The 18656-nt window shown below is 39.0% G+C and overlaps 1 protein-coding gene across 8 annotated transcripts in view; it reads left to right on the forward strand.

Annotated features, from left to right (window-relative positions):
* The window catches only part of TBL1X (transducin beta like 1 X-linked), a 200184-nt gene that overhangs the window by 98993 nt on the left and 82535 nt on the right, over nucleotides 1–18656 (forward strand). For all 8 annotated transcript variants that reach the window (XM_082768461.1, XM_082768456.1, XM_082768462.1 and 5 more), the window contains one exon: nucleotides 4736–4843. The gene's annotated coding sequence lies outside the window, so the exon portion shown is untranslated. The remainder of the gene's footprint in view (nucleotides 1–4735; nucleotides 4844–18656) is intronic.

The following is an 18656-nucleotide window of genomic DNA, read 5'->3' on the forward strand; positions in this document are numbered from 1 at the left end:
AATGCTGGAGTGTTTTCTTCACTGATTTGTGCACTTTTCAGGAATTGCTTTATCTGTTTTGAACATCTTCAGAAAGAACAACTCAGTTTATTTTTTGCTGGAGGTGGCATAATTATTGATGTCCTGCTGGAATCTTCTATATATTCCTGTTTTCCTGCGAGTCTAATCCCCCAGGGATTGTTTGAAAATATTAAAGCTGTTTGTCAAGTTGAAAGAAAGCAAAATATTCATGTTGCTCACTAGGTATCCTGTACTTCTTTTACAGAGATTGATAGCGAAATCTCTCAAAAATGCTTTTGTAGTTCAGTGTCTGCTGACGATGACCTATTTATCATTTAAATTCTCCCGTGCCTTTAAAATTTGGAAAGGAGGGGGGATAATAAATTACCCACCCAATTAATGCTTTTTGTTACGGAACAATGTTAGAGAAGTGTGCGGAAAGAATAACGTCACTGGTTTGGTTTCTCCTTATCTTTGTTGTCTGGTAGAAGTAAATAGAATTATTTAGGTGAAGCTACATAGAAATTGCATTTAAACATGAGTCATTTTAGAAACATATTTAAGTACCTAAATCTATTTAGAGGAATTCAATAGATTTTATAAAATAGTCTTCCTAAAGAATGTGACTAAATACTGTAAGTCAAGAGTAAATCTGCTATACCAGTCAGGTGTGTGACTCCTGGACACCTGTGCAGCAGGTATTTTCCAGTGCCTCCTGTAAACGTCCGTGTTCTGGATTTCAGTGGGCACCTTCCGTACAAGCTGGGATTTTCCAGTTGCGTGTACGGGAGCTGAAGCCCATATTGCCTGTGGGATTGCTTCACTGAGGTTGTGTCCTATGGAGTACCTGCAAGAAAAGGGGGTTGGTGGACATCTCTGCGTTGTTTGGCCAAATTTTCTGCTTGTAGTAGTACAACATCCAAAGTCAAGCCACATGTATGAGATTTGAAGTCGGTGAACAAGAATGAGGTTTCGTAAGACTTATTTTCGGTTGGTAATTGAACATGGATAATTTGTCGGGCCATTTAGCAGCCCAGTGCATCGCGACAAAGATAGCTACCTCGAGACTTGCAGTATCCATCCTCACCTTTGTGGAAGAGATGAAATTTTTTTAAGGTTGCTGACTCCGGTGTCACTGGTTCACAGTGGTTCCTCATGGAGACACGTGAGTTGGAAGTGTCGGGAGCCCAGCAAGCTCCCTGAGGCAGCGGTCAGCTCGGCCGTGGCTGCTGGCACCTGGGGCTGAGGCGCGGGTTCAGGGAGCCGCTGCCTGCGGCCATCTCACCACCGAGCTGCATGGCCTGGGCAGGGGAGCACCTGACACCACTCGGCTTTGACAGAGCCCTTTCAGCTCCAGAAGGAGAGCACTACTGTCCTAACTTAGGAGCCAGAGTATTATTCACAGCAGAGTTTAGTCCACCTGTCTCCAAAGGGCTGCTTGCCATTCTCGGGCCCTGCATATAGCCCATGTAGCACGCACTCCCTCACTGCAACCAGCGGCACTGCCTGCTCACCGCCCATCTCCCCCTGTGCTGCGGTTACCGAGCCAGACCATGGCTGCAGATCATAAGATACTTAATTTATGAGCAGCAAAGCGCAATTACATCACCTGACTTCCCTCCTCTGTATTACAGACTTTGCCCAGCCGTCTTTGTATGAAACCCAGGAACTTGTGCGTTTGGCTGCAGGGTAGCTTGTGTTTTCACATCAGTTTGCCTTCCAGAAGTCTCTCCAGACAGGCCTTGCTATCAACAAATGGAGAATCTCTGCATTCTCCTTTTGATAGCTACGCGAATGGTTAATCACAGGTGATGATGAGCATGTGCTTTATTTCTAATTTGAACTTGGCCTCAGCTTCCAGGTAGTGCTTTGTTTTATAGATACCCTCCTGTGCTAGACTAACAAGCCAGTTGGTACTTAGCATTTTCTTCCCATGGAAATACTTACATGCTGTAATCAGGTCATCTGTCTTTTTTTTTTCCTTCTTTTGATAAACTGCGTAGGTTGAACTCTTCAAATATTTCATATTAAAGTATTTTCTTCAGCCCTCTAATCACTTTTGCAGCTGTTTTCTGTGATTTCTGTTTTTTTGCAACTTCTTTCCAAACTGTGGAGATCTGAATCCACAGCTGGTTATCAGATGTAATACTAGCATTGCCAATGAAAGTCTAAAAAGTGAAATGTTAAGACAAATTTTCCTTCTTTCTACACTGTTTATTTCAAAGCTTATATTAGCTCTTATTGCAATATGAAATTTGATTTTAAGAAACCTTTTTTGTTGAGTAAAGACTTATGTGTAGGGGCATCTGCTAGCAAAACAGGTTATTACAACCATCCACGAATGCTCTCACCCAGTTGTAAAGGAAATCTTTAACTTTTAAGTGTCACTGACACTTGTGGATAATAAAACCTGAATATATATGCAATTTCTTTTTATCTCCAAGTTGTCTCTTTTCCCTTGCTTCTTTCTTGCAGATCATTAATTTACTTGACTCTAGTCTTAGTATGAAAGCTTTTTCAAGTAGAGAGCTAGTGTAAATGCTTTTACCAAAAAGTTGTCTGGCGAGGTAACCAAAACCAGTCTTAGAATAGGATTTGAGACTTTTCCAGCCTGTGTGACCTGTGTTACCTGATACCTTCTGTTTGTCCATGGGCAACATGGGAAGATGACAGGCCTTCAAGGGATTCCAACGCTGATAAAAACTGCTGGGGCCTGGAGCACCTCTCCTGTGAGGAGAGGCTGAGAGCTGGGGCTGCTCAGCCTGGAGAAGAGGAGGCTCAGGGAGAGGAGGCTGAGCCATGTCTATAAATGCCTGAAGGGAGGGTGCTGAGAGGATGGAGCCAGGCTCCACCCAGTGCCAGGACAAGGGGTAATGGGCTCAAGTTGGAACACAGGAGTCTCCCTCTGAACATCAGGCAGCACTTCTGTGCTGTGTGGGTGCCTGAGCTCTGGGATCTTCCTCCCTGGAGATTTTCAAAAGTTGCCTGGACATGGGCCCAGGCAGCCTGCTCTGGGTGTCCCTGCTTGAGCTGGGGATTGGACCAGATGAGCTCCAGAGCTCCCTTCCCACCCCAGCCATGCTGTGATAAGGTGATCCAGTATGTAATATTATGTAACAAGACAAGTGAAACCATAGTCCAGCCAATTTAGGAGTATAATTAGGACAGAAATAAATATATAGCTCACATAATACTTCAATTTACATTGCTGTAATATGAGCCTGTATCTGGTATTTTGCGATATCCACTAAACTATATGAATCCTGCAGAAGCCTTCAGCACACGAGTCAGTTATTTCCCTTGTATTTCTCTCCAGAGCAGCCCCTATGCATTAGCTATTGTTGTACCCCATAATGTCAGAGTATTGAATAGAGTTAATTTTAATATACTAATACTCTTAACAATTTTACCATAAGACATTGAAGTTGTAACAGCAAAATCCTCTAATTATTGCTGGGATTTTCAGATTGCACATTTACACAGAGCTGTATTTTTTGAATGTATTGTATTTTGCATAAACATGACATGCTCCACAGAAAAATTAGAAGGAAAACAATTCCAATGTCTTCTGAGAATTAGATAGGCAAGCATATGGGTAGCCAGACAGATGGAGGTTCATACGTGTTCAACAGACAAACTCGGAAAACATACAGGCTTATAGCTGATGATGTATCATGAATAATTTGTGATGCTTAAATAGTCATTTCTTGTCCCTTGTATAGTCATTCAGCTTGAATTAGAATAGGTGTGTGTCTTTCTCATGTGAATAGTTGTATTTGGTTAGATGGCATACTTGTCTCACAGTGTTGTATATGAGAACATGTTGTTGTACTGCAGACTGAGAATTAGAACTGGATTTATGAAAGCTTCTCCTGATGATGTTTTTAAATATGCTATTTATTAAATTGACTATATTATAAAGTGATCCTCAATGTATAGTTTTAAAAGCTGTTAAACATTTGTGTGGAAGAGTATAATTAGTTTAAGAAGTCTCTAAAGAATATCTCATTTCACTTTACAGCATTTAATTATTATATTATATAGAAAAAACTGAGCATAAGACGTAAGGCTTGAGATGCAGGAGTAGGAAGATAGTTAAGATACATTGCAGTTGAATCACAGAGGAAATGTGAAATAAGGATTTACTCATCGTGTTTGATGGCAGGCATGGAAAAGTCTGTAAATAGGTTTATTATTGCAGAAGAATGCCGGACTATCTTTTATGTTTGATTTTCACAAATACTTTCTTTTAGGCCTTGCCCAAAAAACTTACAGGAAGGTAAATTCTTTGGCCTACTTACTTCTTTTTGCACAGAAATCAGTTTCCACTGGCATTTTTCTCAGAGACAACTTTTGTGTGCTGCTGTGAGGCAGTGAACCAGCTTTTCAGTGCTGTCTTCAACTGTGGTTCCCTAGCCTGTCAGCTAGATGAATTTCTTGCTAATGTTTGATCAAAGACGCTGGAGATTGTTGAGCCAAGTTCAGTGTGCATTAGGTTCCTGGAAAAGTGCACTTAGCTTTGCAAAGCACTTGAATGCTTTGGGTCACTGGGTCTTGCTCTTTCCCTCTCTCTTTCTGTCACAGATGGTGTTCTTTTTCCTCTTAGGGTTCTGCCAAAGCTCCTAACTTGGGAGACAGAACATTGGCGAATGCCAAAAGAGCAATGGGTCAAATGCTCTTGTTTCGATGAGGCGATGCAAAGCGGCTTGACCGGTACCTCTCTCTCTTATTGCAGCCCTCTCCGCTGTCAGATGTGGTGATCTCCATGGTAACTCAAACCCCCAGACTCTTGACAGCAGCCTGCGAGGAGCAGCATTCAGCAGCTCAAGGGTCTCACGACCAGGTAAGCCAAAGTACGCGCCAGGCATGAGCCTGCCTCGGGAACACAGTCTCCTGGCCAGCTGCCTTTCAGATTTTTTCATGGTGAAGCCACACATGCAGCTCAAGCTTAGCAAGTTAATTCGTATGCTTGTATCTGATGATAAAGTTTTACCAGTGCTATCATTCAAGGGTACAGCAATCCAGCCCTCGCAAACAGAGACATTTGACAAAAAGTGTACATTTACTCAGAGACGACTTCTAAGCTACAGACTGAAGAGCTGCGATGTAACAAAACAAAGTACTTTATGATTCTTTAAGTGGCTGTGCTAAGTAATTGCTTTGGTTGGAAATAACCCCAAAACACATCTGCATTAAGATCTGTCTTTCTGCTGTACCCACACTGCTGTCAGTACTGCTCCTTCTCTGACAGGAGGTTTGAGCTCTCTTAACCTCCTGGAATCATTTGTAGAGCCTGTTTGGGTGTTTATGTAACCTTCATTGGTACTCTGTAGCCTTTTCAAATTGTTGTTTTGCTCTTTACACACTGCTGCCTTCTAAATCCCTCACTATGCTAATTACAGCATATGGGGTGTTCTGGTTAACATCGTAAGGAGGTACAAAATTCTTCCTTTTTTTTTTTTTGGTGAATGATGGAGAAAATGTCAAGAAAAAACAAGATCCTTCCCATTTGGGGAAAATACAGGGAACTATACAGCTGTATTCACTATTCCAGTATCCCTAATGCTGTGAACAAAAGTAATATCTCTGTTCTTACATGTGTGGAGGTTTTATTAACCCTTTTTGTCATAAGGTTTCACTAGCATTTGTATTACATTGTTTCTGTGACATGAAAATTATATTATTATTTTTTTAAGTCCCCAGTTTCTATGCACCATTCTCTGGGTATGACCTACTTTCTTTCTTGATACTTAAGTCCACATGGCTATAATACACTTTGCCCATCCTATGAATTGATGCATACTGCTCTGAGTAAACACTCTGCTACCCTTATTAACCACTGTGCCACCTTCTGTGTCATAACTGCTATCAAGAATATTTTATACTTACTTTTGTATCAGTGATTAGACTCAGCTAATGTTGAGCTAGTACTGGATGATTTTATTGGGGAAGTGTAGAACAGTTTTCTTCAGTTATTATTTTCTATCAACAAGTACTATTTTTTATCTGTCTCTGTCTTAATCCATTTAACTCACATTTTGATACAACTGATAATACAGAGAGCAGATTTCTTAATCTTGAATGTGTGGCTGTAAGCTACATGCCTTTCAAAAGTATCTGTGTTTCACCTATGAAGTAACTTTTTTTGACCAAAATTCATAACTTTATCAGATGATTAAATCCCATCTGCTGTATTGACCAATTTGCTATAAAATGTTGTTGACTGGTGTTGACTGTTTATTCTTATCATTTCCCAGTGAATTTATACTTTATCACTTTGTCAGTTGTTTTGCCTGAGATTAATAGTGGCTTAGAGCTCTATAATTACTCATATCATACCGTTTACCAGCTTCAAATATTGGCAGAAAATGCTAGCAGTCTTACTGAATTTCTTTGGTGTTCCATAATGTATTGAAAATTAGCGTCATTGAAATGATACTCTCTCAAACACTTTTAAGACTCTAAAGCACAAATTATCTGGGTGTGCTGATTTAAAGTTGTCTTTTAACATTCATTTTGGTTACTAATGGCCTCCTCATCTGTAAAAATGCTTTTTTCTACTTTCAGAGACAAAATATATATATATATATATATTTTTTTTTTAAAGCATAACATGTTTATATTCTGTTAAACATAAGTCAGAAGTTGGAGACTATCAGCTGATAATTTCCTATTTAAATTAATTGTATTTGAATACTTTTTTTAGCAAGTGTAATGTGTATTTCAATCTAATTAGGGCCTTAATGCAGGACTAAAGTAAGCTTTTTGCCACAGGTTGCCATTTTTTTGGTCTGTTTTAGTAGTGGCTTTGATCCCTGCTGGTAGTGGAGTGGGGAGAGTCCTTCCACATTTTCATCTCTGTACTTTCTCTCAAATGTATAGTTTTCCTCAGGTTCACAAGGCCAATGAGCTTCTATGCTTGTGATTAACCAGTCTTTACATGCTGAATATGCAGGTTTAGAATGGAGTTATCCTTTTGGTGTTCGAAAAAGTATTTTAGGAACAAAATTTAGGAGTGGCTGATATTTTACTACGGACTGCATGTTATTTCTAGATGACATCTGAGATGGAAATCCTTTGTAGTTATTTTCATGTTTCACAAATACATTCTTAAGGAATAGATGACCCAGTTTTCTGATACGGTTTGGTGGCTTGCTTTATCTCATCTTACCAACAATATATTCTCCTGAGATCTCCTAGTTTATTATCTATGTGTATTCAGGATCTTAAGCCTTTGGTTTATCAATAATTTGGGTAGATAATGGTACCATCAATGTGGTGTATCATCCTCTATTTATTTTTTCCTTGCTTTGCTTAATAACAAGTTTTCCTGAAAAGTTAAAAAAATACAATTTCAATATTTTAATTGTGGAGATCTCCCCAGTAGTTTGAAGCAACAGCAACTATACAAAGTATCTCCTTCAAAATAAAAATTTACAGCCTTGTTTGCTGGCTTCTCAGGCCTCTGATCCTTCCCTCCACAGAGGTTGCCATATGTAAGGCTGAGTTTATAGTGCATTTGTTTCTGTAACACCTCACAGTTTACTTTAGAAGCCTTTTGCCTGCCCTAGCTCATCCTTATCCGAAGACAGTAACCACATGTCACTGACATGAAGCTTATTCTGTAAATATTGCTCCTTCTCTCCATGGATATGAATTGCAGTTCCAAAGACCAGAGTCTGTCAACTCTTCACCAGAAACATAGCCAATAATTGATCCTCAGTCTTTTTACTTCTTGTTTTCTGTCACTTAGAAGATCAGGCAGATCTCCAGGACCTCTTTCACGTCTTTCTTTCTGAAATGTGCAGCTGTTCTTACTCTAGCCAGAGATGATGTAAGTTGAACTGACGATATGTGCTTTAGCACTTTTCCGTCTCATAGTAACACTATCTCCTGAGGAGAATGGCTCTCGCCAGTCTACAGTGAAGATGGAGCCAATATAGGTAGAAAATGTCACACTTCAAAGAAAGAAGTTGCAGAAGAAATTCATGCAAATTCACGACATCAAGTGCTGTAGAAACCCTTTCTTGGATTTTGGAGAGGTACTAGGAGCAGCTGGTGCAAATCTGCTTAGACAGTTCTGGAGCAATTTCTTACTTGAACCAGTAAGAGGAAACCAAAAAGCTACAGGGTTTTGCATGACTAAAGCAGGTATTTCTGAGGGTCTAAGGAAACAAACAAACAAACAATAAATAAATAAAACTAATTTTGCCACTGTTGTGAGAGCCACTAAGCATAAAGTTAGGTAGAATCAGGTTATTTTGCTAATTCTCATCCTTACTTTAATGAAGAAGAACTTTGCATTTTGTGTGTTGTTGTCTTCATACATAATGCTTCACAGAAGCAATCAGTGAAGAGGATCTGTGCTGTCTCTTAGATAAGTAACCTTTCTTAATTCAGGGGTCAAGTTTTAGAGACAGAAGAGAAGAGCTTCTAGAGTCTCTTCCTGTTCTGCCCTTAGTGTAGTACTCTATGCCTGTGCGCTGTACAGCTTTTTCAGCCTCCCCGGGGTCTGTTCCTGCATCTAATTTTGATTCTTTGGCTCCTTTGGCTATGCAGAAAATGTTGCAGTCTTATTTATTCCTCTGATTCATTACAGAGGTGTAATGTTATTTAGCTATTAAGCATAAAAAATCAGTAAGATTTTGCAAAGTCAGTAATTGATTGTTAGTGGATCTACCCTTTTGCCCGGTATTGGACTACAGAAGTTTTTTCAGTCCTGTGCTTTAGTACTGCAGTTACACAAACACAGTTTCCATGTTGGGTGCCAGACCACTTTAGTATCTTCTACTAGGTAGCCACTGAAATTATTTCCTGAAGTTTGTAGTGGCTTTTGAAATTCAAGGCTAAAATCATTATCAAGAGTAACAAAAAAAAAGTGTTTTAACAAAAAAAGTGTGTTGATTTTGTCACATGCATTCTTACTGTTATCACTCTATTACTGATATGATGGGAGTGGCAAATGAGGTCATGTGTGATGTGTTGTATGAATGCATAGGGTAGATGTGAGAGTATGAAAAATTGGGTAAGATCAGTTAGGAACAGTAAGAGTATGCATACCATACCAGGAAGAAAGAGACAAACCTTTACTAGATTGATGCTTATTGCATTAATTAATTTCTTTGAATTTAAGAACTGGATGGATAGGGCATAAGTGAAAGATATTTCAAGCATATTAGTAAAAAGGTTACAATGGTAAAAAGGGGTCCTGTTGGCAGTAGATCCTACCAGTGCATTTCGTAGGTCACTTAGACTTATGAACTACAACATTCAAGCTACTTTGAAATAATATCCTTTATAATGTTATTCTTTTTTTTTTTTCTCTTTTTTTTTTTTGGTAAAAAAAAATGTATATTGGTTTTGATTTCTAAGATTGCTTTTCAGATATAGCCACCAACTAATTCAGAGCCTGTGGGCCGACAGGAGAACTTCTCGCTTTGACTGCTCAGTGTTCATTATTTCTTATTCTGAAGTTATTCTTACAAGTCACTGTTCACTGAAAAATAGTGAACCGTTGGCATAATATTTTTAAAAGTAAGCATATTTTAAAATAACGTAGAATTGTAAAGGATGTTTATTTTTATCATTTGTGGTTATTTCAGGTCTAAAACCGTGTTATGTTTGCATATTTCCTGATACTGCCCTTGCTAGTTGGTGCATCAGTTTACTGAACTCTTTCTTTTTGTTCATGAAAATATTATTTGATTAGTTTGTTGGTTTTTTTTGTTTGTTTGTTTGTTTGTTTGACCTTCTAGATGAGTCAGAAGAAAGTATATCTTGCTAGAACATGAACGTTTAGGGTTATGGTTCAGTGGGTGATACTGGTGGTAGGGGGATGGTTGTACCAGATGATCTTGGAGATTTTTTTCAACCTTAATGATTCTATGAACTTGAACTTGGGTGACAATTTCTATGACTTTACATTGTCCTAAAGAGGTAAGGAAGCTACTCTTCCTGTCATGGCCAACTTCTGAGATCCTTGTTTTGAGCCTTGCTTTTTCATAATAGCAATACTTCAATCAATTGCTACTCTTCCTCCCCCCTCCTCCCTCTGGAAGGTTTTTGATGATAGTGGAGAGTCTTGAGGATGCATTCCAAAATAAGATGATAAAATGTATTATCCTTGGATTTTTAAACTAAATTTGTGATTATTTAAGGCATAACGCAGATCTTTTAAGACTGAGGTCTGACCATCCTGCACTCTCTGTACCTGATGTGCAGAGCTTGTTAGGATTCCATGTTCACCACGTCAATCACCTGAAAGTGCTAGTAATAGATACAAAGCCTGGCGAAAGATGATTTATGTGCTAATCACTAATAAAGTCTGTATTTAGTTTACCCAGAGTGCCAGACTAAGTCAAAGGTGTGTGCGTACCTCCACAAGGTATGAATGAAATCTGTTTTAGAAATCTGCCACCGCTCCGGTTGGGAGTGTGGAGCGGCCGCGCAGTGATGTTGGGGAAGGAGAGCTGTGCCTTGTGGAGACCACGCAGCCAAGCCACTCTTCTTCTCCACCTGAAGCCTGCTTGACTTGTCTGGGCAGAACTGAAGAAATTCACTCTCCACATGGATTCAGCTCAGGCTGTGGTGCTCTTGGAAAACTTGGTATGGCTGGCACATACTGGAGGCATAGTGTCTTCTGCAAACTACTGGTGATGAGAAAGTATGTATGAGCAGTGAACCTGCTGCTTCCCAAGTAGAGTTAGAGCAGTTTCCTTCTGAAGAAGACTAGGATTTTCTGCTTTTCAAATGTTTGTTTACTTGAAGCCTTTGCTTTAAACTAAATTCTTTTCTTTTATCACATTTTTCTGTCGAAAATGAATTATTATGAGCAGTCTAGTTGAACGTACTTTTAAATATCTGAACATCTCCCAGATTCATCCCACAGAGAAAAAGGACACATAGTATACAAGTTTTTTCAGTAAGTTCTCTGTAAGCGAAGCCTTTGAGATGCACAGGATCTGTGTTGCTATTTACTTACTTGTATGGGCTGTTCCTACCTGAACTGCTTTGATTTAATGGAGCATTGATAGAAATTATTGATAATCATGCTTCTGTATAGATTGCATGTGCTCAAGATTTGCGCCCAGTATGTGGATTAGCATCAGTTCCTTTTATCAGCTTCAGTGAATAATTTCAGTCTTCGGTCAGTCTGTGAGGATTTTCACATAATATTTTACTGTCTAGTCTTCACTTCAAGTGCTGCAAGTGAAAATAAATCAAATTATTATTTTTCCTCAAAAGTTTAATTATCTGCAGTCGTGAGAGTTAAGACATAATTATTCAATGTGAACTTGTGAGATTTGAGGTATAATTAATCAAAATGGAATTGCAAGTGTGTCTTTGCTGGCACAACATTTTTACTTACACACTGAGGTCACAGGTTCACACTTGACTTTGTAACGGGGAACCTTGGCCCAAGGAATGTGAATGTGATTATGCAGACAGACTTGGTAGAGTTGTAGCATTACAGCTGGAGAGGAAATATCATCACCGAGAAAGCCGTGGTGGAGTAAGATACAGCAGAGCCTGCACCTGAGCCACAAGAGCAGAGCTCTCTGGTGTCCCCCACCATTTGGTGCAAAGTCGGTGCCCAGCCACCAGTGGCTGATCTCAGCTGCCACATGCTGGGATGTAGGATGGAGGCAGCTCCAGAGCAGGCAGGGGGAGATGAGGCAGCGTCCTGCTGTGCCAGACCAGAGCTCCAGCTGCCCAACAGAAGCAAATGCTGCTGCTCGCTCCGTGTTGCGGTGGGCAGCCGGCCCTGCAGTGCTTTGTGTGGGTTCGGGCAAAGCCCTCTGAATAATCGACGTTGCCTTCAGATGGTCACAGGTGAAGTGGCTTCCCGGGGCTGTACAGCATCGTACCTTTTTCTGATATGTGGCTCCAACCATTGGGTTTTATTATGTTTTTTACCGATTCAGAAGATGTATGAGGAATGGAAAGGGACTTCTTCAAACAATGTGTCCATTGTAATAAAACAAAGCTGTTTTATAGTTTTTATTCTGTATGAGGTGGTTAACGTTTTCGTGTTGGCTACTCTGTGAGCTACAATGTAGGTTAGCAACTATCCCAAATCTGTCTAGCATGAATTGTATTTATGGTCAACTTAAATCAATTTAAATAATCTTAGTTCAAGTGATGCATGCACAAATTAATTTCCCATTTATCTAGCCTGCTTCCAGTCCTAATAAACAGAATAATCAATCACAGGAACCTTCTTCTATAGCATGCGTGTGCATCTCTGATCAAGGAAACGTAAAGTAATTTCTCTCTAGTCTCTCTTTGGTTCCCCCAATAATCAAGGTCTCTGCATTAATGACTCATCTTAATCACCATTCCGTGCCATTATGGAAAATAGAGAAGAAAGATAAGAACACCCCTTTTTTCTTTATTTGTATATTCATATATTTAAAGAGTGATTACATTCAACATCATAAATCTAATTTTATAAGTATAAGGTACTTCCAGTTCCCCACAGCACAAAAAAGATGCCAGTCTAACTCAGATAAATCTTTACAAACAAAAAGGCAAAGATGCCATGTTTTAGTGTTTGTATTTTAGTTGTCTATACTAATCTTTGTCAGTAATGACTTGTCTGAAGTCACTGGCTCCTTTCTTACTGATTCCACTGAGTTCGAGACTTTGGCTAGAAATTTTCTGTCTTCATTGAAATGTAGTATAAAGTGCCAAGCAAAACCTGATGTTACTTTATAGGAAAGTACTAGGAAAAAAAAAAAGAACAAACGATTAAAAGCTTCTCTTCAGGTCATCATTTGAAAGATCCTCTTTAATGAACTAGCTACATCCCACAGAGTTACAGTCACAGCGTGGCTGAGGCTGGCAGGGAGCTCTGGAGGTCATCTGCTCTGACCCCCTGCTCAGGCAGGGCCACCAGAGCACACTGCACAGCATCACGTCTGGCTGGAACAGGACAGAGCAGGGACTGCGCTGACAATGCAATAATGTTCTTACTTTTATGCTGAACTACATATATATAAACTGTCCGTGGTATTTTAATTATATACTTACATAGTTTATTATTTATTTAATAGACTTTGCCTGGGTACGCTATTGCGAAAAATGTATAATATCCAAAAGATCAACTTGCAGTTTGTTTCTAGTAGTATTTTGCAACTTCTTGGTATATTTTTGCCTTCATAAATCAATTCCCCCGCTTGCAATCACCACAGCATTAAGGCAAACTTGTGTTCTAGCTGGTTTATCTAAAAAAGTGTTCAGAATATGTCCCATTAAGTGTAGTTGACAAGATTAGGAAAACAGCAATCCATCTTAAGTATTCCTACCATACTAGTTAATGGCAGTGTCAGGACTGCTGGTTCAGAAATACTTTTCCAGATCATGGTATAGCAAGGAGTTGCTTGCAAATGGTATGTAAATACATCCTGAGCAGTCCAATGCTGCTTCTGATGTTTTAGCTTGGAGGTGCTGCTGCTGTTTCTGCCTCTTCTGCTCAATGCTGATAGCACAGTAAAATTAGTTTGGGGAAATCTGGGTGTAATTCAAGTGTAGCTGCTGGCTTTTTTACAGGAATTGAATCGTGTCCCATATAAACTCAAAGTAGACTTGAAACATTTTGTCATCTTGCCTTGTTAATAATACACTCAATGTTAAATACTTGTTTAATATTAGAATATCTTCTTATGTCTGTAGAGAAATGAAATGCAGAAAGTATGCTTATTTGTCCTGTGAGCTTCCAAGTTACAAAATTTGTTCCAAAAAAGATTTGGCATGAATACATGAATATGCTTTGACATTGAAAAGGGGCTTTTGCTCTATATTAAAAAGTGAGCATCATCAGGCAAAAACAATAATCCTTTTATTGGCACAAAACAAGGGTGTAGCATACCTTTTGAATAAATATTGCAATTCAGACTCAAAAGGAAACAGTGTCTTCTTTTTGCTTATCTGGTTCTGTTCCATGAATACAGATATTAAATAGCTTTGGTCATTTAAGGCTTAATTACTTACTTCAAGATGTTTATTGACCTGAAATGGAAATTAATTCCATGTTTTAAAATTTCTTGATTTCTTGCTAAAGTTTTAGCACAGTAACATCTTTTTACACTTTCTTTCATGATTTTTTTCCCAAATTCTTTCTTCTTTGAGCCAAAAGTTCAGCTGCGATAGCAAGTTTAGCCTTAGGCATATTTTATCTGATATGCCAGCAGGTTGTTTCCAGCCATGTTTTGCCAAAACTCTGCTTCAGACCTTTCTAGATCATACATTATTATTCCCATATTCTCTCCCCCCCCCCCCCCCACTTTTACTTTTAACAACTCTAGCTTTATGTCAAGCTGTTAATCATAGTGAGATGGTTCTGTTTTAAACAATTTGATTAATCTGTATTTAGTAGTAAACAGGAGAAACCATTCTTCCCTTTATATGTATGCATTAGATTTCTCTCTAGATACTGACGTATCTTTGCAAGTTATCTGCTTAAGGGTAGACCCAAATATTTTGAATTCATCCTGATTAGATAACGTTTTGAAAATCAGGTAATAAATACAATCTTTGTAAGCTCAAAGAATGAAAAATCTCCCCATAAGTGCATATCTAAAATTATGCAGAGATCATTCAAAAAAGCACGTAACTAATTCAACACTAGATTGAAATAAAATAGCCCAAGGTCAGAACAGCAAAAGTGAAAGACACAAAGCTATCTGTAGTGACATCAATCTGAGGACTGTGCTGTGAGGGATGAAGAAGAGGATCAGTAAAAGCAATTGGAGCAGTGCAGTTGAGTGGAAGGGGAGAAAAAAATGGTCTGACCAAAACCCAGCTGGGAGGCTGGAGCCAGGAGATCCTACGAGTTTTTCCAGTCCATAGATGCTTGATTGGCTACAGCAGCCAAAATCCAAAAATGAGGGAAAACTTGGTATCTATCTGAGATAGACTAAGCCTGTAGTTTTTGCTTAGTACCAATTTTGTAGTAGACATAAATAGCAGCTTACCAATTGTTTTCCCTATTGTTCTATAAACTAACGATCTTTCTCTCCCTTTATATTAACTTTTCCATCAATATTTCAAAAATTTCCAAAATCTCCTTCCATAGAATTTTGGTTTCTCTTGCAGGTGCTTATTTCAGTCATTCCCCAAAGCGTTCATTGTGCCGTGTCTCTCAGAGCTCTCTCTTCTTGCTCTGTCGCCAGTCCTGTAATCACTGTCTGCCTGCAGTGATGTGATTAAAGAGGGTGGCAACTTTGCTGGAGGTTTTTAGAAATCTAGTGTTTTTGCAAATGTTCTCCTCTTGACTTGTAAGTCACATTTGCTTATGGATTTCACAGTAGAGAGAACATTAATAATTCATTGTTAGGTGAGTGTCACCACCATTACATAATGCTTCTGTTACTAAAATTTTCTCACATGTCTATCGGAGACAGATGAGGTTGCATTTGTATTGATTCAAAGCATTGGTTCCATGCAGGGGAAGAATTGCATGTTGCTTCAAAAGAGGGAGCGAAGTAGGGGTAGCCTTGTTTCTAGAAAGATGGAGGAAATATAATTTCTAGTACTGTGGCATGTCCATTATTACTGAAGTCGATGCGTTGATGAATTATTTTAGCTATATGGCTTTTGCTGCGGCTTTGTCACATTTGTTCTAGTTGACCACTGAACTCGTCCCCAGGGCTTGTTTACATAATTCTAATTATACTTTTCAGTAGATTTAGAGGGAGTTTAAACAGCAGATTATATTCATCTAAATGATTGCCTGGTGTTCTAGAAGCTTGCATATTTCTCTTCATTGTAGCTGCTTGTCTTGAGAAGACACCAAAAGCTTGAAATACGTTTGCAGAGAATGGGGGTTTAGCTACAAAACTGTGAACGTAGCAGATCGCAATCTCTCTTTCTCCCATATGAAGATGTTACCTTGGAAGGCAGATGCTAAGCTGTTTACCACAGTCAGATGTGATCACTCAGCTCTAAATTAAATCTACCCATGATGGTTAGCATGAAGCTAATCAAATCACTTGCACCATTTGAGCTGGTTCCGTCACCTTTCATTATCAAAGCTCATTTAAACTGCTTTAAACTAGAGTTGAGCTGATACAACAGATAATTTCATGTATCTGTGATCACATTTTCCTACTGTTGTGTTTTTGTATTATCTGAGCCTAAAGACTGGGCGTTAAAAAAACACTAAATCCAACAACAATTTATCTTACACTTTATCTTGTCATGTTAATATTTATATTAATTAGCCACTCTTCATTTACTTTTGTTCAATACAGAATAAAGCAGAATAGGGTTTGGGTTACATGTAGGGTTTCTAATTGATACAGCATACACAAACTTAGCATTCTGCCCTTAGAAATTGCTTCTTTCCTACTGGATCATAGACAGTTAATAAAAATTTATTTGGTCATTGCTTTAAAACAACAGCGACTTTTTCCTTCTATTGATTCCAATTTAGCAGCTGAGAACAACAATGATTTTGCTGTGGATGGTGTGTAATCTCACATAATTGTGAGGCTTTTCAGTCCAGTGTAAGAATAAGAACAGTCCGTGACACACAGTCTTCACCCCTACACACACCCATTTGTATTTTACCTTCTCCACATAGTAAACATGAAGAAAACAGACTTAGGAGTGAAAACAGAGCATGCTGTCAGTAGGATTCTGATGAAGCTCTTACTTCCCATGCATTTTGTAAAATGACAAGTTCTGGTTTGCTCATCAGCAGCATCTAATTGTGTCTAATCCTCAGGCTTGAGTTCTGCTGTCTGCGTGAGTGTCATCTGTGATACCTTCGATCTGGCAGCTAAGGAAGCAACCACTGAAGGCAAAATAGCCACTGGGACTTGAATTCTGCTCGGTTTTGCTGGCATTTTTAGTGCTTTTCCACCTAATTAGTAAACCACTATTTAAATTAGGCCCGCCAAACTGAAATAGAGGTAAAAGGATGTGGTCAAGACCTAAAAACATGATGTGGTTACTTATTGTATGCAGTACAGATGTGACTAGATTTTGCAGAACCCCAGGGCTTGGGAAAGTGATGACAGGGTGCATCTTTTTTTCCAAGGGAGTTTAAACTACAATTGAAATTATTTAGCTCTTAGACAGGCAGAACGGTTGAATTATTTCAGAATCCGTGAAGATGTGGGAAGGGGGAACAATTGAAAAGTGAGCTTTTGGGTACCTTGCTTAGTGATGCCCCCATTTTTAGATGTTAGGATTGGATGTTGGACCTACTGAGATGAACTGTTACTCCCTGCATCTTCAAAGGGCATTCAATTATGTTAGAAGCTAAATTATGCCTTCTAATTTGCATGCAGATTCTGCGAAGTAACTGTGTAGCTTGTAGCTGTAATATCTTTGATTTACGACTGTCTTCAGCATGTACTTGGAACTGGTGCTGTTGCTCATAGTAACGAGGGGCTGTTGCCTGTGTTTGTGGCTATTAGCCAGAGTCAGCACTGCCCCCAGACAGCCAGGTGTGACTTCTCCTCCCTGTTCAACAGTAGAGTGGTTGAGTAAGTTTCAGTTTTTTTTCAGTAAGTTTCAGTAAGTGTTCATTCCTATCTGTGTCAGTGACTCTGCAAAAGAGGTATTGTACTCAAAGATCTGAGCAAGATTCACTTTAAGACGTCTTCTTATTAGTAGTGATGTGCAAGAAGAAAAACTATGCAGGTTGACTTTTGGTTCCCACTCACCGGATGGACGAATAAAAGGCAAGTGCATTTTGCATGGGAACAGTATCACAAAAAGCAACATGAAATCCAAAGTCCATAATGCCATTTCTCATATTGCTATGCAGCAAGGAGTGAAAAATTCATCAACTGGACCACAGTACTGAAGTAATTCTGCTTGACTGTATCTGAGCTCCCCGCAGCGTTCTCCCACTAAAGAAGTTGTGTGCATCCACCTAGGATCATTTGCCACTGTCAGCTGAACTACCAAAGTCTCTCCGCTTTTGACCATCAGGTTTTCATTAAGGAAAGAAATTGAGGGCATATAAATAAAATTGTGGACTACTTTTAGCTCCAGCCCTTCTAAATGCTGACATAACTTGGCACAACTGAGTCTGAATTGTATGTTTTTTACATATAACCATTTTCTCTTTCAATGGTAGCAGTAAAAAGTGACTGATATCAAAACAAGGCAGATGACAGTGATCAGTTTTTTTTTTCTTTTTTTTTTTTCCTCCTTTTTTTAATGTCAGTTATCTAGCCAATGCTACTTGGTATAGAGGAAGTCAGGTGTTGATTTCAGCAGATACTGTAAATGTTGCCAAATTTAGTCAACTGTGTCTTGGAAATAGAAAACTGTGAAGTTTCAGCCACCCCAGCATAAAGCTAACTGTTCTGAATACCCCAAACCCTGAGGGGAAATAGGGAAATTCTAAAAGAATAACAAAGAAACGATAAAAGACAAAAATAATCAGGGGAGGTAATGCAAGAAAGATAGAACTGAGAAAGTGGAGAAATCAAATTTTCTGTCTATTTGTGTGCTAGCTCCTGCATCCCTCCTCTTTTTCCTCTGAAACTTTGCCTCCGCTAGACCTGCAAGAGATGAGGTCCTGTAAGTACACTGGAACTGTTGTCGTGCCCCTGCTTTCATTGAGAGCTGTAGCGTCTTAGCCTTTACTTTAATAACCCCTGTGGGTTTAGCTTAGAGCTTCAAATGCAACTTTT

Source organism: Aythya marila (assembly GCF_965140915.1).
Source record: "Aythya marila genome assembly, chromosome: 1".
Lineage (NCBI taxonomy): Eukaryota > Metazoa > Chordata > Aves > Anseriformes > Anatidae > Aythya > Aythya marila.